The sequence below is a fragment of the Salvelinus namaycush genome, chromosome 28, assembly GCF_016432855.1.
Source record: "Salvelinus namaycush isolate Seneca chromosome 28, SaNama_1.0, whole genome shotgun sequence".
In the NCBI taxonomy this organism is placed as follows: domain Eukaryota; kingdom Metazoa; phylum Chordata; class Actinopteri; order Salmoniformes; family Salmonidae; genus Salvelinus; species Salvelinus namaycush.
In genome coordinates this window covers 4,069,370-4,089,861 of record NC_052334.1, presented here as the reverse complement: position 1 = coordinate 4,089,861, position 20,492 = coordinate 4,069,370, and the positions used below count along the sequence as shown (strand labels likewise).

At 49.8% G+C, this 20,492-nt stretch overlaps 1 protein-coding gene across 1 annotated transcript in view; it reads right to left on the bottom strand.

Annotated features, from left to right (window-relative positions):
* The window catches only part of LOC120023558 (ninein-like), a 61,671-nt gene extending 46,010 nt beyond the window's left edge, over positions 1–15,661 (bottom strand). Inside the window, exon 1 of the mRNA XM_038967589.1 lies at positions 15,410–15,661. The gene's annotated coding sequence lies outside the window, so the exon portion shown is untranslated. The remainder of the gene's footprint in view (positions 1–15,409) is intronic.
* Positions 15,662–20,492: the final 4,831 nt, after the last annotated feature.

Genomic DNA, 20,492 nt, shown 5'->3' with positions numbered 1-20,492 from the left:
TCCCCTCCACCCGGTCTAACCAGAACCTCCCCTCCACCCGGTCTAACCAGAACCTCCCCTCCACCCGGTCTAACCAGAACCTCCCCTCCACCCGGTCTAACCAGAACCTCCCCTCCACCCGGTCTAACCAGAACCTCCCCTCCACCCGGTCTAACCAGAACCTCCCCTCCACCCGGTCTAACCAGAACCTCCCCTCCACCCGGTCTAACCAGAACCTCCCCTCCACCCAGTCTAACCAGAACCTCCACCCAGTCTAACCAGAACCTCCCCCCAGTCTAACCAGAACCTCCCCCCAGTCTAACCAGAACCTCCCCCCAGTCTAACCAGAACCTCCCCTCCACCCAGTCTAACCAGAACCTCCCCTCCACCCAGTCTAACCAGAACCTCCACCCAGTCTAACCAGAACCTCCCCCCAGTCTAACCAGAACCTCCCCCCAGTCTAACCAGAACCTCCCCTCCACCCGGTCTAACCAGAACCTCCCCTCCACCCGGTCTAACCAGAACCTCCCCTCCACCCGGTCCAAACAGAACCTCCCCTCCACCCGGTCTAAACAGAACCTCCCCCCAGTCTAACCAGAACCTCCCCTCCACCCAGTCTAACCAGAACCTCCACCCAGTCTAACCAGAACCTCCCCCCAGTCTAACCAGAACCTCCCCCCAGTCTAACCAGAACCTCCCCCCAGTCTAACCAGAACCTCCCTCCACCCAGTCTAACCAGAACCTCCCCTCCACCCAGTCTAACCAGAACCTCCCCTCCACCCAGTCTAACCAGAACCTCCCCTCCACCCAGTCTAACCAGAACCTCCCCTCCACCCGGTCTAACCAGAACCTCCACCCGGTCTAACCAGAACCTCCCCCCGGTCTAACCAGAACCTCCCCTCCACCCGGTCTAACCAGAACCTCCCCCCGGTCTAACCAGAACCTCCACCCGGTCTAACCAGAACCTCCCCCCGGTCTAACCAGAACCTCCCCTCCACCCGGTCTAACCAGAACCTCCCCTCCACCCGGTCTAACCAGAACCTCCCCTCCACCCGGTCTAACCAGAACCTCCCCTCCACCCGGTCTAACCAGAACCTCCCCTCCACCCAGTCCAACCAGAACCTCCCCCCAGTCCAACCAGAACCTCCTCTCCACCCAGTCTAACCAGAACCTCCTCTCCACCCAGTCTAACCAGAACCTCCTCTCCACCCAGTCTAACCAGAACCTCCCCTCCACCCAGTCTAACCAGAACCTCCCCTCCACCCAGTCTAACCAGAACCTCCCCTCCACCCAGTCTAACCAGAACCTCCTCTCCACCCAGTCTAACCAGAACCTACTCTCCACCCAGTCTAACCAGAACCTCCCCTCCACCCGGTCTAACCAGAACCTCCCCTCCACCCGGTCCAAACAGAACCTCCCCTCCACCCGGTCCAAACAGAACCCCCCCTCCACCCGGTCCAAACAGAACCTCCCCTCCACCCGGTCCAAACAGAACCTCCCCTCCACCCGGTCCAAACAGAACCTCCCCTCCACCCGGTCTAACCAGAACCTCCCCTCCACCCGGTCTAACCAGAACCTCCCCTCCACCCGGTCTAACCAGAACCTCCCCTCCCCCCGGTCTAACCAGAACCTCCCCTCCACCCGGTCTAACCAGAACCTCCCCTCCACCCGGTCTAACCAGAACCTCCCCTCCACCCGGTCTAACCAGAACCTCCCCTCCACCCGGTCTAACCAGAACCTCCCCTCCACCCGGTCTAACCAGAACCTCCCCTCCACCCGGTCTAAACAGAACCTCCCCTCCACCCGGTCCAAACAGAACCTCCCCTCCACCCGGTCTAAACAGAACCTCCCCCCAGTCTAACCAGAACCTCCCCTCCACCCAGTCTAACCAGAACCTCCACCCAGTCTAACCAGAACCTCCCCCCAGTCTAACCAGAACCTCCACCCGGTCTAACCAGAACCTCCCCTCCACCCGGTCTAACCAGAACCTCCCCTCCACCCGGTCTAACCAGAACCTCCCCTCCACCCGGTCTAACCAGAACCTCCCCTCCACCCGGTCTAACCAGAACCTCCCCTCCACCCGGTCCAAACAGAACCTCCCCTCCACCCGGTCCAAACAGAACCTCCCCTCCACCCGGTCTAAACAGAACCTCCCCCCAGTCTAACCAGAACCTCCCCTCCACCCAGTCTAACCAGAACCTCCACCCAGTCTAACCAGAACCTCCCCCCAGTCTAACCAGAACCTCCCCCCAGTCTAACCAGAACCTCCCCTCCACCCAGTCTAACCAGAACCTCCCCTCCACCCAGTCTAACCAGAACCTCCCCTCCACCCAGTCTAACCAGAACCTCCCCTCCACCCGGTCTAACCAGAACCTCCCCCCGGTCTAACCAGAACCTCCCCTCCACCCGGTCTAACCAGAACCTCCCCCCAGTCTAACCAGAACCTCCCCTCCACCCAGTCTAACCAGAACCTCCACCCAGTCTAACCAGAACCTCCCCCCAGTCTAACCAGAACCTCCCCCCAGTCTAACCAGAACCTCCCCCCAGTCTAACCAGAACCTCCCCTCCACCCAGTCTAACCAGAACCTCCCCTCCACCCAGTCTAACCAGAACCTCCCCTCCACCCAGTCTAACCAGAACCTCCCCCCGGTCTAACCAGAACCTCCCCTCCACCCGGTCTAACCAGAACCTCCCCCTCCACCAAGTCTAACCAGAACCTCCCCCTCCACCAAGTCTAACCAGAACCTCCCCCTCCACCAAGTCTAACCAGAACCTCCCCCTCCACCAAGTCTAACCAGAACCTCCCCCTCCACCAAGTCTAACCAGAACCTCCCCCTCCCCCCGGTCTAACCAGAACCTCCCCCTCCCCCCGGTCTAACCAGAACCTCCCCCTCCCCCCGGTCTAACCAGAACCTCCCCCTCCCCCCGGTCTAACCAGAACCTCCCCCTCCCCCCGGTCTAACCAGAACCTCCCCCTCCACCCGGTCTAAACAGAACCTCCCCCCAGTCTAACCAGAACCTCCCCTCCACCCAGTCTAACCAGAACCTCCACCCAGTCTAACCAGAACCTCCCCCCAGTCTAACCAGAACCTCCACCCGGTCTAACCAGAACCTCCCCTCCACCCGGTCTAACCAGAACCTCCCCTCCACCCGGTCTAACCAGAACCTCCCCTCCACCCGGTCTAACCAGAACCTCCCCTCCACCCGGTCCAAACAGAACCTCCCCTCCACCCGGTCCAAACAGAACCTCCCCTCCACCCGGTCTAAACAGAACCTCCCCCCAGTCTAACCAGAACCTCCCCTCCACCCAGTCTAACCAGAACCTCCCCCCAGTCTAACCAGAACCTCCCCCCAGTCTAACCAGAACCTCCCCTCCACCCAGTCTAACCAGAACCTCCCCTCCACCCAGTCTAACCAGAACCTCCCCTCCACCCAGTCTAACCAGAACCTCCCCTCCACCCAGTCTAACCAGAACCTCCCCTCCACCCAGTCTAACCAGAACCTCCCCCCGGTCTAACCAGAACCTCCCCTCCACCCGGTCTAACCAGAACCTCCCCCTCCACCAAGTCTAACCAGAACCTCCCCCTCCACCAAGTCTAACCAGAACCTCCCCCTCCACCAAGTCTAACCAGAACCTCCCCCTCCACCAAGTCTAACCAGAACCTCCCCCTCCACCAAGTCTAACCAGAACCTCCCCCTCCCCCCGGTCTAACCAGAACCTCCCCCTCCCCCCGGTCTAACCAGAACCTCCCCCTCCACCCGGTCTAAACAGAACCTCCCCCCAGTCTAACCAGAACCTCCCCTCCACCCAGTCTAACCAGAACCTCCACCCAGTCTAACCAGAACCTCCCCCCGGTCTAACCAGAACCTCCACCCGGTCTAACCAGAACCTCCCCTCCACCCGGTCTAACCAGAACCTCCCCTCCACCCGGTCTAACCAGAACCTCCCCTCCACCCGGTCTAACCAGAACCTCCCCTCCACCCGGTCCAAACAGAACCTCCCCTCCACCCGGTCCAAACAGAACCTCCCCTCCACCCGGTCTAAACAGAACCTCCCCCCAGTCTAACCAGAACCTCCCCTCCACCCAGTCTAACCAGAACCTCCACCCAGTCTAACCAGAACCTCCCCCCAGTCTAACCAGAACCTCCCCCCAGTCTAACCAGAACCTCCCCTCCACCCAGTCTAACCAGAACCTCCCCTCCACCCAGTCTAACCAGAACCTCCCCTCCACCCAGTCTAACCAGAACCTCCCCCCGGTCTAACCAGAACCTCCCCTCCACCCGGTCTAACCAGAACCTCCCCCCGGTCTAACCAGAACCTCCCCTCCACCCAGTCTAACCAGAACCTCCACCCAGTCTAACCAGAACCTCCACCCAGTCTAACCAGAACCTCCCCCCAGTCTAACCAGAACCTCCCCCCAGTCTAACCAGAACCTCCCCTCCCCCCGGTCTAACCAGAACCTCCCCTCCACCCGGTCTAACCAGAACCTCCCCCTCCACCAAGTCTAACCAGAACCTCCCCCTCCACCAAGTCTAACCAGAACCTCCCCCTCCACCAAGTCTAACCAGAACCTCCCCCTCCACCAAGTCTAACCAGAACCTCCCCCTCCACCAAGTCTAACCAGAACCTCCCCCTCCACCAAGTCTAACCAGAACCTCCCCCTCCACCAAGTCTAACCAGAACCTCCCCCTCCACCAAGTCTAACCAGAACCTCCCCCCTCCCCCCGGTCTAACCAGAACCTCCCCCTCCCCCCGGTCTAACCAGAACCTCCCCCTCCCCCCGGTCTAACCAGAACCTCCCCCTCCCCCCGGTCTAACCAGAACCTCCCCCTCCCCCCGGTCTAACCAGAACCTCCCCCTCCACCCAGTCTAACCAGAACCTCCCCCTCCACCCAGGTCTAACCAGAACCTCCCCCTCCACCCAGTCTAACCAGAACCTCCCCCTCCACCCAGTCTAACCAGAACCTCCCCCTCCACCCAGTCTAACCAGAACCTCCCCCTCCACCCAGTCTAACCAGAACCTCCCCCTCCACCCGGTCTAACCAGAACCTCCCCCTCCACCCGGTCTAACCAGAACCTCCCCCTCCACCCAGTCTAACCAGAACCTCCCCCTCCACCCAGTCTAACCAGAACCTCCCCCTCCACCCAGTCTAACCAGAACCTCCCCCTCCACCCAGTCTAACCAGAACCTCCCCCTCCACCCAGTCTAACCAGAACCTCCCCCTCCACCCAGTCTAACCAGAACCTCCCCCTCCACCCAGTCTAACCAGAACCTCCCCCTCCACCCAGTCTAACCAGAACCTCCCCCTCCACCCAGTCTAACCAGAACCTCCCCCTCCACCCAGTCTAACCAGAACCTCCCCCTCCACCCAGTCTAACCAGAACCTCCCCCTCCACCCAGTCTAACCAGAACCTCCCCCTCCACCCAGTCTAACCAGAACCTCCCCCTCCACCCAGTCTAACCAGAACCTCCCCCTCCACCCAGTCTAACCAGAACCTCCCCCTCCACCCAGTCTAACCAGAACCTCCCCCTCCACCCAGTCTAACCAGAACCTCCCCCTCCACCCAGTCTAACCAGAACCTCCCCCTCCACCCAGTCTAACCAGAACCTCCCCCTCCACCCAGTCTAACCAGAACCTCCCCCTCCACCCAGTCTAACCAGAACCTCCCCCTCCACCCAGTCTAACCAGAACCTCCCCCTCCACCCAGTCTAACCAGAACCTCCCCCTCCACCCAGTCTAACCAGAACCTCCCCCTCCACCCAGTCTAACCAGAACCTCCCCCTCCACCCAGTCTAACCAGAACCTCCCCCTCCACCCAGTCTAACCAGAACCTCCCCCTCCACCCAGTCTAACCAGAACCTCCCCCTCCACCCAGTCTAACCAGAACCTCCCCCTCCACCCAGTCTAACCAGAACCTCCCCCTCCACCCAGTCTAACCAGAACCTCCCCCTCCACCCAGTCTAACCAGAACCTCCCCCTCCACCCAGTCTAACCAGAACCTCCCCCTCCACCCAGTCTAACCAGAACCTCCCCCTCCACCCAGTCTAACCAGAACCTCCCCCTCCACCCAGTCTAACCAGAACCTCCCCCTCCACCCAGTCTAACCAGAACCTCCCCCTCCACCCAGTCTAACCAGAACCTCCCCCTCCACCCAGTCTAACCAGAACCTCCCCCTCCACCCAGTCTAACCAGAACCTCCCCCTCCACCCAGTCTAACCAGAACCTCCCCCTCCACCCAGTCTAACCAGAACCTCCCCCTCCACCCAGTCTAACCAGAACCTCCCCCTCCACCCAGTCTAACCAGAACCTCCCCCTCCACCCAGTCTAACCAGAACCTCCCCCTCCACCCAGTCTAACCAGAACCTCCCCCTCCACCCAGTCTAACCAGAACCTCCCCCTCCACCCAGTCTAACCAGAACCTCCCCCTCCACCCAGTCTAACCAGAACCTCCCCCTCCACCCAGTCTAACCAGAACCTCCCCCTCCACCCAGTCTAACCAGAACCTCCCCCTCCACCCAGTCTAACCAGAACCTCCCCCTCCACCCAGTCTAACCAGAACCTCCCCCTCCACCCAGTCTAACCAGAACCTCCCCCTCCACCCAGTCTAACCAGAACCTCCCCCTCCACCCAGTCTAACCAGAACCTCCCCCTCCACCCAGTCTAACCAGAACCTCCCCCTCCACCCAGTCTAACCAGAACCTCCCCCTCCACCCAGTCTAACCAGAACCTCCCCCTCCACCCAGTCTAACCAGAACCTCCCCCTCCACCCAGTCTAACCAGAACCTCCCCCTCCACCCAGTCTAACCAGAACCTCCCCCTCCACCCAGTCTAACCAGAACCTCCCCCTCCACCCAGTCTAACCAGAACCTCCCCCCCCCCCCAGTCTAACCAGAACCTCCCCCCCCCCCCAGTCTAACCAGAACCTCCCCCTCCCCCCAGTCTAACCAGAACCTCCCCCTCCCCCCAGTCTAACCAGAACCTCCCCCCAGTCTAACCAGAACCTCCCCCCAGTCTAACCAGAACCTCCCCCCAGTCTAACCAGAACCTCCCCCCAGTCTAACCAGAACCTCCCCCTCCACCCAGTCTAACCAGAACCTCCCCCTCCACCCAGTCTAACCAGAACCTCCCCCTCCACCCAGTCTAACCAGAACCTCCCCTCCACCCCCTCCAGCCTGTACCTGCTGCTGGGATGTTGATCTACTGCCACTACACAGCGTCATCATGTGGTTGAGAGGAAAGTAATCCAATCAGCCTTACTGGATGGCAAAACCAGGGCCGCAACCCAAATCCCTATATAGTGCACTACTTTTGACCAGGGCCCATAGGGCATAGTATACGAATTTAAAAACTTTATTTAAAAACAGGTTATTTCATCTGTATCAGGATTATGCCCAGACAGCTTTAACTGAAGTCGAGATAGACAACAATAAAATCAAAAAGACACATCTGTTTAAAAATCATAGACTCAATATCAATATAGATAATGGACTAATGGTCACAAAAATCTGACCAAGTCCATTTCAATCATGTCAGACAAAGGAAGCATCACACACACACACACACACACACACACACACACGGTGTAGATAGACTACCACCATAACCAGCTGCTCGTTGTCATAGTGACATCATTATGGTACTTCATATAAAGTGTGTATTAGCCAGGTGTCCCCCTCCTCCTAGACCGGGGCTACCCACCCATTCAACTCAAAGACAATGGGCTGTCCAAACCCATAGTCAGTATTCAGCTTCTGCAAGTCTCAGCAGCGAATCTCATTCAAGCGAACCATGCCGTTAGCTTTAGATTAGCATTATGGTCAGAAGATCACACATTAATCCCATACCCCAGCTAGTCAGCTACCCCCATAACATCACAGTAAAAAACACACCACAAAGACCAGGGGCCTGTATCCACAAAGTGTCCCAGAGTAAAAGTTCTGATCTAGGATCTGTCCATATACCCCTCATTCATTCTGATCTAGGATCTGTCCATATACCCCTCATTCATTCTGATCTAGGATCTGTCCATATACCCCTCATTCATTCTGATCTAGGATCTGTCCATATACCCCTCATTCATTCTGATCTAGGATCTGTCCATATACCCCTCATTCATTCTGATCTAGGATCTGTCCATATACCCCTCATTCATTCTGATCTAGGATCTGTCCATATACCCCTCATTCATTCTGATCTAGGATCTGTCCATATACCCCTCATTCATTCTGATCTAGGATCTGTCCATATACCCCTCATTCATTCTGATCTAGGATCTGTCCATATACCCCTCATTCATTCTGATCTAGGATCTGTCCATATACCCCTCATTCATTCTGATCTAGGATCTGTCCATATACCCCTCATTCATTCTGATCTAGGATCTGTCCATATACCCCTCATTCATTCTGATCTAGGATCTGTCCATATACCCCTCATTCATTCTGATCTAGGATCTGTCCATATACCCCTCATTCATTCTGATCTAGGATCTGTCCATATACCCCTCATTCATTCTGATCTAGGATCTGTCCATATACCCCTCATTCATTCTGATCTAGGATCTGTCCATATACCCCTCATTCATTCTGATCTAGGATCTGTCCATATACCCCTCATTCATTCTGATCTAGGATCTGTCCATATACCCCTCATTCATTCTGATCTAGGATCTGTCCATATACCCCTCATTCATTCTGATCTAGGATCTGTCCATATACCCTCATTCATTCTGATCTAGGATCTGTCCATATACCCTCATTCATTCTGATCTAGGATCTGTCCATACACCCTCATTCATTCTGATCTAGGATCTGTCCATACACCCTCCTTCATTCTGATCTAAAAGGCTAAACTGATCCTAGATCAGCACTTCTACTCTGAGACACTTTGTGGATGCGAACCCAGACTTGACACTTTACTTCAATGGATTCCTTTACAACCTCAACAACTACTGTCTTTAGATGTTTCTAGTAGGCACCAAGAGGTCAGTAAAATAGACTTGTAGCTCAATAAGGTCCTTGGTTGTATCCCTGCAGTGGGTCATTGTGGCTGTAGATTGACAGAATCAGGACCAAGGCAGAGCAGACTGGAGCAGGGGGAACCATAAGAGGTTTTAATCTCCCTTCCGGGAGGGCTACAAAGCCCTCAAGCAGAAACGGAAACAGGAATCATCCGTGGTAAGAACTGTTCAACATTTAGTCTGACCTTTCAGAATCTATGCTTCAGGTCTGTTTTGATCAAGCAGACTGGGAAATGTTCCGGGTCACCTCTGGGAATAGTATCGACGTAAACACTGACTGGTTTATCAGGAAGAGGATAAGAGGATGTTGTTCCTACTATGACAATTAGAACTCATCCAAACCAAAAAAAACGTGGATAGATGGCGATATTTGCGAAAAACTGAAAGTGCAAACCACAGAATTTAACCGGGGCAAGGTGACTCGGAACAAGGACATGTACAAACAGACAAGCTATGACGTTTAAGGCAATCAAAGGGGAAAAACGAGTCGCAGTTAGTTCAACGACTCAGACACATGGCAGGGACTCCAGACTAGGGCTGTCCAACCAAAAGTAATCTGTTCTTTCGACCAATCGATTGCTCAACATTTTTTAAATGTGTTTTTCCATATATATATAGACACCTGTGTTAATAAAATCAAACTATATGCATTGAGCTTGTCTGATGCATTAAGCTTGATGTTTGATGCCTCAAGAGGGTGCCAGAGATCTAGATAATCAGAATTAAAAATAATAATAATACTTCACCTGACCCAACTATTCTCCTCCTGCAGGCTTTCGCAGATTCTGCCGTTACTCTCCTGAAGTTGCCGGTAATAGGCTACAAGAGGAATCGGTAACCTTTCTACCAATCTGCATGCCAGTTAATTGTTTATCGGCACATTTTCGTGAAACAGTTTCATATAATAAACGTTTTCATATCTCAAATCACTGCCATGAAGTTAATCAAAATTCTATCTAAAAAAAATCTAAATGAAAATGATAAACCAAAAAAAGGTAACTTCTATTGCCAACTGTTTAAAAATAGCCCACATACAGCCAACAAATAAAAACATTGCAGCCTGCAGGTAGAAAACATCCTGATAAAAATTTAATTTGCCTATAAATCAATCACATTGGCTACACATGGCCTGTCTGCAACGAACTTTAAACACTGTATCAACTATTAACTTGGGTCAGGCCTGAAGCTGATGTTAGCAAACTTGCAACATTGTATCAAATATTCTGGGCCCTCAAAGTTTCCCGTGGCAGTGAGCTCCGGACAGACACAACTGTAGGTTATTTGCGCAAGTGCTTGACTTGGGCAGGAGCTCACCCGAGCTGAGTACCGGCACCTCAAATGTTCTACTGCTTGAGTTCCTGTTCCTCTTATAGAATATTAGCTTAAATATTGTGGAGCTCCTGCACCTAAACATATACAGTACCAGCAACCAAAATGAGTACCGGAACCTATTTCAATCCAAGTCAAGCACATGTCAGAGATTCCAGATTCCACTGATAAGAAGCCTCTTTTATGACGTTTCCACTGGATCAGAGCATGACATGTTTCCCTTTCACACTGAGTGGTTATCGAATCAATTTGAGAATAAAGCTGTAACGTATCAAAATATGAAAAAAAGTTATGGGGTCTGAAATACCCACCGAATGCACTATGTAGAGTCATTGAACACTGGTCATTTTAATAATGTTAACATAGATTTATTGTTCTGAAATTGTGTCTGTACTTAGAAACAGATATGATTAGCATTCCTGCAACATTACATTGTTAAAATTGAATTTAAATCGGAGAAATTATGCTAATGGATTACTTTATATATGTGCACACTATGATCAAAATCGCTCAGCCAGCTACTGCATAGCTTTTCCTACTCATATTATATACACAAACGTCTTCTAGACTCTGGTATTGCTCCCTCTGACGTTTCTTAATCTCTGTTTTTGTGAGAGAAAAACACAAACATGTATTGTACTGTTAGACATTTACTGCACTGCTGGAGCCATCTGCTAATCTGTGTACGGGACAAATAAACGGATTAGATTTCAAATCTGGACACCCGCTGCATCAGGTGTATTGGTCATCCCTGGCCAGTAGGTATATTCAATGAGCTCTTCGCTAGCAGAGATTCCAGCGATGGTTCAGAATCATCATGTCAGAGATTCCGGGCGATGGTTCAGAATCATCATGTCAGAGATTCCGGGCGATGGTTCAGAATCATCACGTCAGAGATTCCAGCGATGGTTCAGAATCATCATGTCAGAGATTCCAGCGATGGTTCAGAATCATCATGTCAGAGATTCCAGTGATGGTTCAGAATCATCATGTCAGAGATTCCAGCGATGGTTCAGAATCATCATGTCAGAGATTCCAGCGATGGTTCAGAATCATCATGTCAGAGATTCCAGTGATGGTTCAGAATCATCATGTCAGATATTCCGGCGATGGTTCAGAACCATCATGTCAGAGATTCCAGCGATGGTTCAGAACCATCATGTCAGAGATTCCAGCGATGGTTCAGAACCATCATGTCAGAGATTCCAGCGATGGTTCAGAATCCTCATGTCAGAGATTCCGGTGATGGTTCAGAATCCTCATGTCAGAGATTCCGGCGATGGTTCAGAACCATCATGTCAGAGATTCCAGCGATGGTTCAGAATCATCATGTCAGAGATTCCGGGCGATGGTTCAGAATCATCATGTCAGAGATTCCAGCGATGGTTCAGAACCATCATGTCAGAGATTCCGGGCGATGGTTCAGAATCATCATGTCAGAGATTCCGGGCGATGGTTCAGAATCATCACGTCAGAGATTCCAGCGATGGTTCAGAATCATCATGTCAGAGATTCCGGGCGATGGTTCAGAATCATCATGTCAGAGATTCCAGTGATGGTTCAGAATCCTCATGTCAGAGATTCCAGTGATGGTTCAGAATCATCATGTCAGACAATAGACTAAGGCTATGTTCCAAACAGCACTATATAGTGCACTACTTTAGACCAGGGCCCATAGGTGGTCCAATACATAATATGGAAAAGTGCACCATTTGTGACCCAGAGTAACAGTTGCACATAAACTTATTTAAGCATGCGTTATTGTTTCAGATAGGTCTAACCAAGTAGACACACACCTCTCACAAAAGGTCTACTAGTATCATTTCAATGTGAATGATTTACATTGTCACCAGGGCCAGTCTTCATTAAACAACATCTGTGTGTTGATTGAACATATCCATGGCAACAGGCGCAACAAGCCCTCAGCACAATGCCAGTACAAACAGGGGCAACAAGCCCTCAGCACAAGGCCAGTACAAACAGGGGCAACAAGCCCTCAGCACAAGGCCAGTACAAACAGGGGCAACAAGCCCTCAGCACAAGGCCAGTACAAACAGGGGCAACAAGCCCTCAGCACAAGGCCAGTACAAACAGGGGCAACAAGCCCTCAGCACAAGGCCAGTACAAACAGGGGCAACAAGCCCTCAGCACAAGGCCAGTACAAACAGGGGCAACAAGCCCTCAGCACAAGGCCAGTACAAACAGGGGCAACAAGCCCTCAGCACAAGGCCAGTACAAACAGGGGCAACAAGCCCTCAGCACAAGGCCAGTACAAACAGATGTATAACATAACACAACCTAGAGCATAATACCCAAGTAATTAAATGTAAGAAATGACTGTTTCATAGGTATACCATGGCGTGGCAGGTAGCCTAGTGGTTAGAGTGTAGGGGCGGCAGGTAGCCTAGTGGTTAGAGTGTAGCCTAGTGGTTAGAGTGTAGGGGCGGCAAGTAGCCTAGTGGTTAGAGTGTAGGGGCGGCAGGTAGCCTAGTGGTTAGAGCGCTGGACTAGTAACCGAAAGGATGTAAGATCGAATCCCCGAGCTGACAAGGTAAAACTGTCCCTAGGCCGTCATTGAAAATAAGAATTTGTTATTAACTGACTTGCCTAGTTAAATAAAGGTTAAATAAATATTTTTTTAAAACTACACTATCATGTGAGCGTTAAACTGAACGGTGAATGTTGCCAAAACAAAATTACCATGCTCTGATAAGACTGTCATTATAATACAATTACAGGAAGTAGTGAAATTAAACTAATCTACCTCTAATATGACCCATCCAGGAGACTACTTGACCAAAAGTATGTGGACACCTGCTCATTGAACATCTCATTCCAAAATCATGGCATTAATATGGAGTTGGTTTCCCCCCTTTGCTGCTATAACAGCCTCCACTCTTCTGGGAAGGCTTTCCACTAGATGTTGTAACATTGCTGCAGGGACTTGCTTCCATTCAGTCACAAGAGCATTTGTGAGGTCGGGCACTGATGTTGGGCGATTAGGCCTGGCTCGCTATGGGCGTTCTAATTCATCCCCCAAATCATCCCAAATGTGTTCGATGGAGTTGAGGTCAGGGCTCTGTGCAGGCCAGTCAAGTTCTTCCACATTGACCTCTATGAACCATTTCTGTATGGACCTCGTTTTGTGCACGGAGGCATTGTCATGCTGAAACAGGAAAATGCCTTCCAAAACCGTTTCAACAAAGCACAGAATTGTCTGGAATATCATTGTATGCCGTAGCGTTAAGATTTCCCTTCACCGGAACTGAGGGGCCGAGCCCGAACCATGAAAAACATCCCCAGACCATTATTCCTCCTCCACCAAACTTTACAGTTGGCAATATGCATTGGGGCAGGTAGCGTTCTCCTGGTATCCGTCAAACCCAGATTCATCCGTTGGACTGACAGATGGTGAGCGTGATTCATCACTCCAGAGTACACGTTTCCACTGCTCCAGAGTCCAATGGCGGCGAGGTTTACGCCACACCAGCAAACACTTGGCATTGCGTATGGTGCATCAAAGCTGCGACCGAGAGAATGAAAAACAGCTTCTATCTCAAGGCCATCAGACTGTTAAACAGCCATCACTAAAACAGAGAGGCTGCTGCCAACATACAGACTTGAAATCATTGGCCACTAATAAATGGATCACTAGTCACTTTAATAATGTTTACATATCTTGCATTACTCATCCCATATGTAATTTATTCCATCTTTTGCATCTTGCCTATGCCGCTCGGCCATCGCTCATCCATATATTTATAAGTATATATTGTTATTCCATCCCTTTACTTATATTTGTGTGTATTAGGTAGTTGTTTTGGAATTGTTAGATGACGTTAGATATTGCTGCACTGTCAAAACTAGAAGCGCAAGCATTTCCCTACACTCGCAATAACATCTGCTAACCATGTGACCAATAACATCTGCTAACCATGTGTATGTGACCAATAACATCTGCTAACCCTGTGACCAATAACATCTGCTAACCCTGTGACCAATAACATCTGCTAACCCTGTGACCAATAACATCTGCTAACCCTGTGTATGTGACCAATAACATCTGCTAACCCTGTGACCAATAACATCTGCTAACCCTGTGACCAATAACATCTGCTAACCCTGTGACCAATAACATCTGCTAACCGTGTGTATGTGACCAATAACATCTGGTGGTGATGTTAGGCTTGTGTGCAGCCACTCAGCCACGGAAACCCACTTTCACGATGCTCCTGACGAACAGTTCTCTTGCTTCGAGGCAGTTTGGAACTTGATAGTGAGTGTTGCAACCGAGGACAGATGATTTTTACGCGCTACATGTGGCCTACCACTTCACGGCTGAGCCATTGTTGCACCTAGACATTTCCACTTCACAATAACAGCCCTTACAGTTGACCGCGGCAGCTCTAGCAGGGCATTCGAAGACCTTGCCACGTTGAAAATGTGTCACTGAGCTCTTCAGTAACGCCATTCTACTGCCAGTGTTTGTCTATGGAGATTGCATGGCTGTGTGCTCGATTTTATACACCGGTCAACAACGGGTGTGGCTGAAGTAGCCGAATCCACAAATTTGAAGGGGTGTCCACATACTTTTGTGTATGTACACGCACACTCTACTTTCCCTGGGGAGTTAGCGAAGGTCAAAGGACAGAGAGCCAAATGATCCATGCAGTGACTCGCTTTCATTAACATGTTGCAACAAAGTAACCAGACTAAATTCTGCTTGTTACCTTGTTCAAAACGTGACGATTGGAACATCGATGCATTGTAACGAGGCACGCACGACTGGCGCATTTCTGTCAAGATACTTTTTTTGTGACGATAATGCTTTGGAAAAGTCTAACAGTTTAGTAATGTCGATTTGCAGACAAGGAAAATAGGGTTGAAGAAAGCGAAAACCAGGGCGCTGCATGAAGAACATGTTGAAATGTCTTCGGAGGCGTGTAAGAACTAAACCACACCGTTTAATTTGTATTACCTTTTTTTGGGGGGGGGGGGGTCGTTGCCTACAAGCCTGGTATGTAATGAAGTTGACATGTTTTGAAATAATAGATATGTTAAAAATTGCTACAGACTTACCCACAGCAACTCCACTGACTCGGAGGATGCCTCTTCCTCCTCTCTGGTCGTGTTTTAGGGAGCCCGCTACAAAAGTTTCCCAACAACGTTCTGTCTGTGCTATTTTGTGCCCCCCCCCTCAAAAAACTTTAGGAAACTTGATGATTAAACTTCTTGTTTTGGGGTGGCGTGTCACGATTGGCTTACTTGAATTATTATTTCGTTGTAAAAAACGGTTTGTTCTTGTTCAGTACGCTAAAATGCCTTCTGCATCCTGCTGCCTCTCCTTTCAGATTTTGAAACGCTCTTCAGGGAGGAAGGGTTGGTGACGCGTTGAAATGCACTCGAGTCGTACGGATGTCGTCATTGGTAGATTCTCAATACGACGTGATTCAGTCATTGGGAGAATCTCAATTGAACACTCTTCGCGTCCTCTCTCATCTCAATTACATTCAAAGGCTTTATTGGCATGGGAAAACAAAACCCGTTAAATAGATAATAAACAAAGTGAAATAAAGAATAAAAAAGGGTACAGTAAACATTACACAAAACGTTTCAAAAGAATAGAGACATTGCAAATGTCATATTATGGCTATGTACAGTGTTGTAATGGTGTGTAAAATAGGTCCCGCCCCTCTGACCTTCTCCTCCAATGGGTTTTGAGAAGGAGGCGAGGAGAGAGGAGAGAGTACGCGAGGAGTATCCAAGTATCCAAGGGCGCACCAGCCAAAGTATCCAAGTATCCAAGGGCGCACCAGCCAAAGTATCCAAGTATCCAAGGGCGCACCAGCCAAAGTATCCAAGTATCCAAAGGCGCACCAGCCAAAGTATCCAAGTATCCAAAGGCGCACCAGCCAAAGTATCCAAGTATCCAAAGGCGCACCAGCCAAAGTATCCAAGTATCCAAAGGCGCACCAGCCAAAGTATCCAAGTATCCAAAGGCGCACCAGCCAAAGTATCCAAGTATCCAAAGGCGCACCAGCCAAAGTATCCAAGTATCCAAAGGCGCACCAGCCAAAGTATCCAAGTATCCAAGGGCGCACCAGCCAAAGTATCCAAGTATCCAAGGGCGCACCAGACAAAGTATCCAAGTATCCAAGGGCGCACCAGACAAAGTATCCAAGTATCCAAAGACGCGCCCATTTGATATTAAAACATTGCTCTTCAAGGCCAATGCATCTGTTTAAAACTGTCATTGTTTCAAAATAGCTTTTATGTCAAATATATATATATATATATATACACACACACATATCATCCTTTGCAAATAAATGATTAAACATGACAAATAAGTCATGGGTTGAAGTAAAACATGCTTTCATTCATAACATTGAAAACTTAATTGAACAAAAGTTACTTTAATTTTGGCATGAGAATGTCTTCAGATGTGTATAATAAGTCTACACAGATAAGGGAGAGTCAGTGACATGAATAGCTGACTGCCATTCCCTTTCCTTGACATAATGATAATTATTAGGCCTGTTGACTGCCCTCCCCTCTGTAGCCTGCTGTTATCAAACAGCACTCATACTACATATCCCTGTGTGTGTGTGTGTGTGTGTGTGTGTGCGTGCGTGCGTGCGTGCGTGCGTGTGTGTGTTTAGCCTAATCAACATGTTGACCTTTTAATAACTTTTGTGAGCCAATCATAATATTGCTTCCTATTGCACATAGACCACCCTTCACCTCAAAGTTCACAATCCTTCAATGTCATCAGAAAGTACACCTACGCGTTCTCTCCTATGTCTGGCCCAAAGTCAAGATCTCTGCAGTTTACACTTCAAAATGAGGAAAAGAGATACTGAAAATGAAACCAAGACCATGGACATCAAGGTAACCAAGGCAACCCCCTGAAAAGAAGAAGTTACACAACAAACTGACAACTGGTTCAAGTGAACAGTCACTCTAGTAAGTCACAGCCTATACGACTGTATTTGCCCTCCTGTCAGCGTTGCCATAGCCAACCTCATCCCCCAGGCTCAGCGTTGTCATAGCTAACCTCATCCCCAGGCTCAGCGTTGTCATAGCTAACCTCATCCCCCAGGCTCAGCGTTGCCATAGCTAACCTCATCCCCAGGCTCAGCGTTGCCATAGCCAACCTATCCCCCAGGCTCAGCGTTGTCATAGCTAACCTCATCCCCCAGGCTCAGCGTTGCCATAGCTAACCTCATCCCCCAGGCTCAGCGTTGCCATAGCTAACCTCATCCCCAGGCTCAGCGTTGCCATAGCTAACCTCATCCCCCAGGCTCAGCGTTGCCATAGCCAACCTCATCCCCCAGGCTCAGCGTTGTCATAGCTAACCTCATCCCCAGGCTCAGCGTTGTCATAGCTAACCTCATCCCCCAGGCTCAGCGTTGCCATAGCTAACCTCATCCCCAGGCTCAGCGTTGCCATAGCCAACCTCATCCCCCAGGCTCAGCGTTGTCATAGCTAACCTCATCCCCCAGGCTCAGCGTTGTCATAGCCAACCTCATCCCCAGGCTCAGCGTTGCCATAGCTAACCTCATCCCCCAGGCTCAGCGTTGCCTTGGCCAACCTCATCCCCCAGGCTCAGCGTTGTCATAGCTAACCTCATCCCCCAGGCTCAGCGTTGCCAGAGCTAATCTCATCCCCCAGGCTCAGCGTTGTCATAGCTAACCTCATCCCCCAGGCTCAGCGTTGTCATAGCTAACCTCATCCCCCAGGCTCAGCGTTGCCATAGCCAACCTCATCCCCCAGGCTCAACGTTGTCATAGCCAACCTCATCCCCCAGGCTCAGCGTTGCTGAATGGAAAGCCAGTCTGCTTGTGGACAACATTATGTCTTCACAGCCTACCAGTAACTCATCTATGAGAATATATAGATGTGTCATGTCTTTGTAAGTTAAAATACACAGCACTAGGCTGCTGTTTGTTTTGGCCTATTATAAGACCTCTCTTGTATGTTCAGAACATTCCCAACTGCCTCATTCTACCCCGATAAAGTCTGAAAGAATGATTCATGAAAAAAAAATTACTTTCTCTGTAAGCCAGAGACACATTTTCATTTTTTTTTTGTGTAATCCTATTGGACAACATAGCTTTTCTTATCTCATCTCTGTTAGTTCTCAGGGGCTGTCCAGACAGAAGAAAGTGACCTTATTTCTGTGTATCGTCTACATACCTGTCATTCTCTGCCCGTTTCCACGGATACATGTTGTCTACTCCCACTGGTGTAAGTCGACGAGGTCATTCTGACCCTATTGATTGATATGGAGCATATTATACAATGACTGTCAGGAAGCAGAACAACTGTGTATATACACACATATATTGGCCATTACCAGACGTAGATGTGTCACATCTACAGGTACTGTAACACATCTGGTAGGTACTGTAACACATCTAGTAGGTACTGTAACTCATCTGGTAGGTACTGTAACTCATCTGGTAGGTACTGTAACTCATCTGGTAGGTACTGTAACTCATCTGGTAGGTACTGTAACTCATCTGGTAGGTACTGTAACTCATCTGGTTGGTACTGTAACTCATCTGGTTGGTACTGTAACTCATCTGGTAGGTACTGTAACTCATCTGGTAGGTACTGTAACACATCTGGTAGGTACTGTAACTCATCTGGTAGGTACTGTAACACATCTGGTTGGTACTGTAACTCATCTGGTTGGTACTGTAACTCATCTGGTTGGTACTGTAACTCATCTGGTTGGTACTGTAGCTCAAATCGCCATTACCGATGCTGGCACTAAGACCGCACTCAACGAGCTGTATGTTACATGTGCAACCAGATGAAAAAAAACTCTAGACCACCTTTACTCCACACACAGAGACGAGTACAAAGCTCTCCCTCGCCCTCCATTTGGCAAATCTGACCATAACTCTATCCTCCTGATTCCTGCTTACAAGCAAAAACTAAAACAGGAAGTACCAATGACTTGCTCAATACGGAAGTGGTCAGATGACAATAAAGGGAAGCACAGCCGTGAGCTTCCCAGTGACACGAGCTTACCAGACGAGCAACATTACTTCTATGCGCGCTTCGAGGCAAGCAACTCTGAAGCATGCATGAGAGCACCAGCTGTTCCGGACGACTGTATGATCACGGTCTCCGTAGCCGATGTGAGTAAGATCTTTAAACAGGTCAACAGACGGATTACCAGGACGTGTACTCCGAGCATGCGCTGACCAACTGGCAAGTGTCTTCACTTACATTTTCAACCTGTTCCTGACTGAGTCTGTAATACCAACATGTTTTTAGCAGACCACCATAGTCCCTGTGCCCAAGAACACTAAGGTAACCTGCCTAAATGACTACCGACCCGTAGCACTCACGTCTCTAGTCATGAAGTGCTTTGAAAGGCTGGTCATGGCTCACATCAACACCATTATCCCAGAAACTATAGACCCACTCCAATTTGCATACAGCCCCAACAGATGATACAATCTCTATTGCAATTCACACTGCACTTTCCCACCTGGACATACCGGCAAGCGGTACCGGAGCACCAAGTCTAGGTCCAAAAGGCTTCTTAACACCTTCTACCCCCAAGCCATAAGACTCCTGAACAGCTAACCAAATGGCTACCTGGACTATTTGCATTGACCCCACCCCCCTCCACCATCCTATCTACATGTACATATTACCTCGACTAACCGGTACCCCCTGTATATAGCCTCCACGTTGACTCTGTACCGTAATTCCCTGTATATAGGCTCCACATTGACTATGTACCGTAATACCCTGTATATAGCCTCGTTACTGTTATTTTATTGTTGCTCTTTAATTATTAATTATTTTTCAATTTCTTCTTCTTTTATTTATTGTTTACTTCAGTTTATTTAGTAAATACTTTTAACGCTTATTTTTTCTTAAAACTGCATTGTTTGGTTAAGGGCTTGCAAGTAAGCATTTCACTGTAAGGTCTACACCTGTTGTATTTTGGCGCATGTGACATAACATTTGATTTGGTGGAAACTCCCTCTATCCCATGCCTCCATCAACCCAATGAGTTTAGATTTGTGGGAACAATCTGAGGGAGTGAACAAGAGTAGACTTCAGGAGAAAGAAGTTTGTGTTTGAAGATTTGGTTTCATTCTAGACTCTTTTCCCCAAAATGGAGATGTGTGAA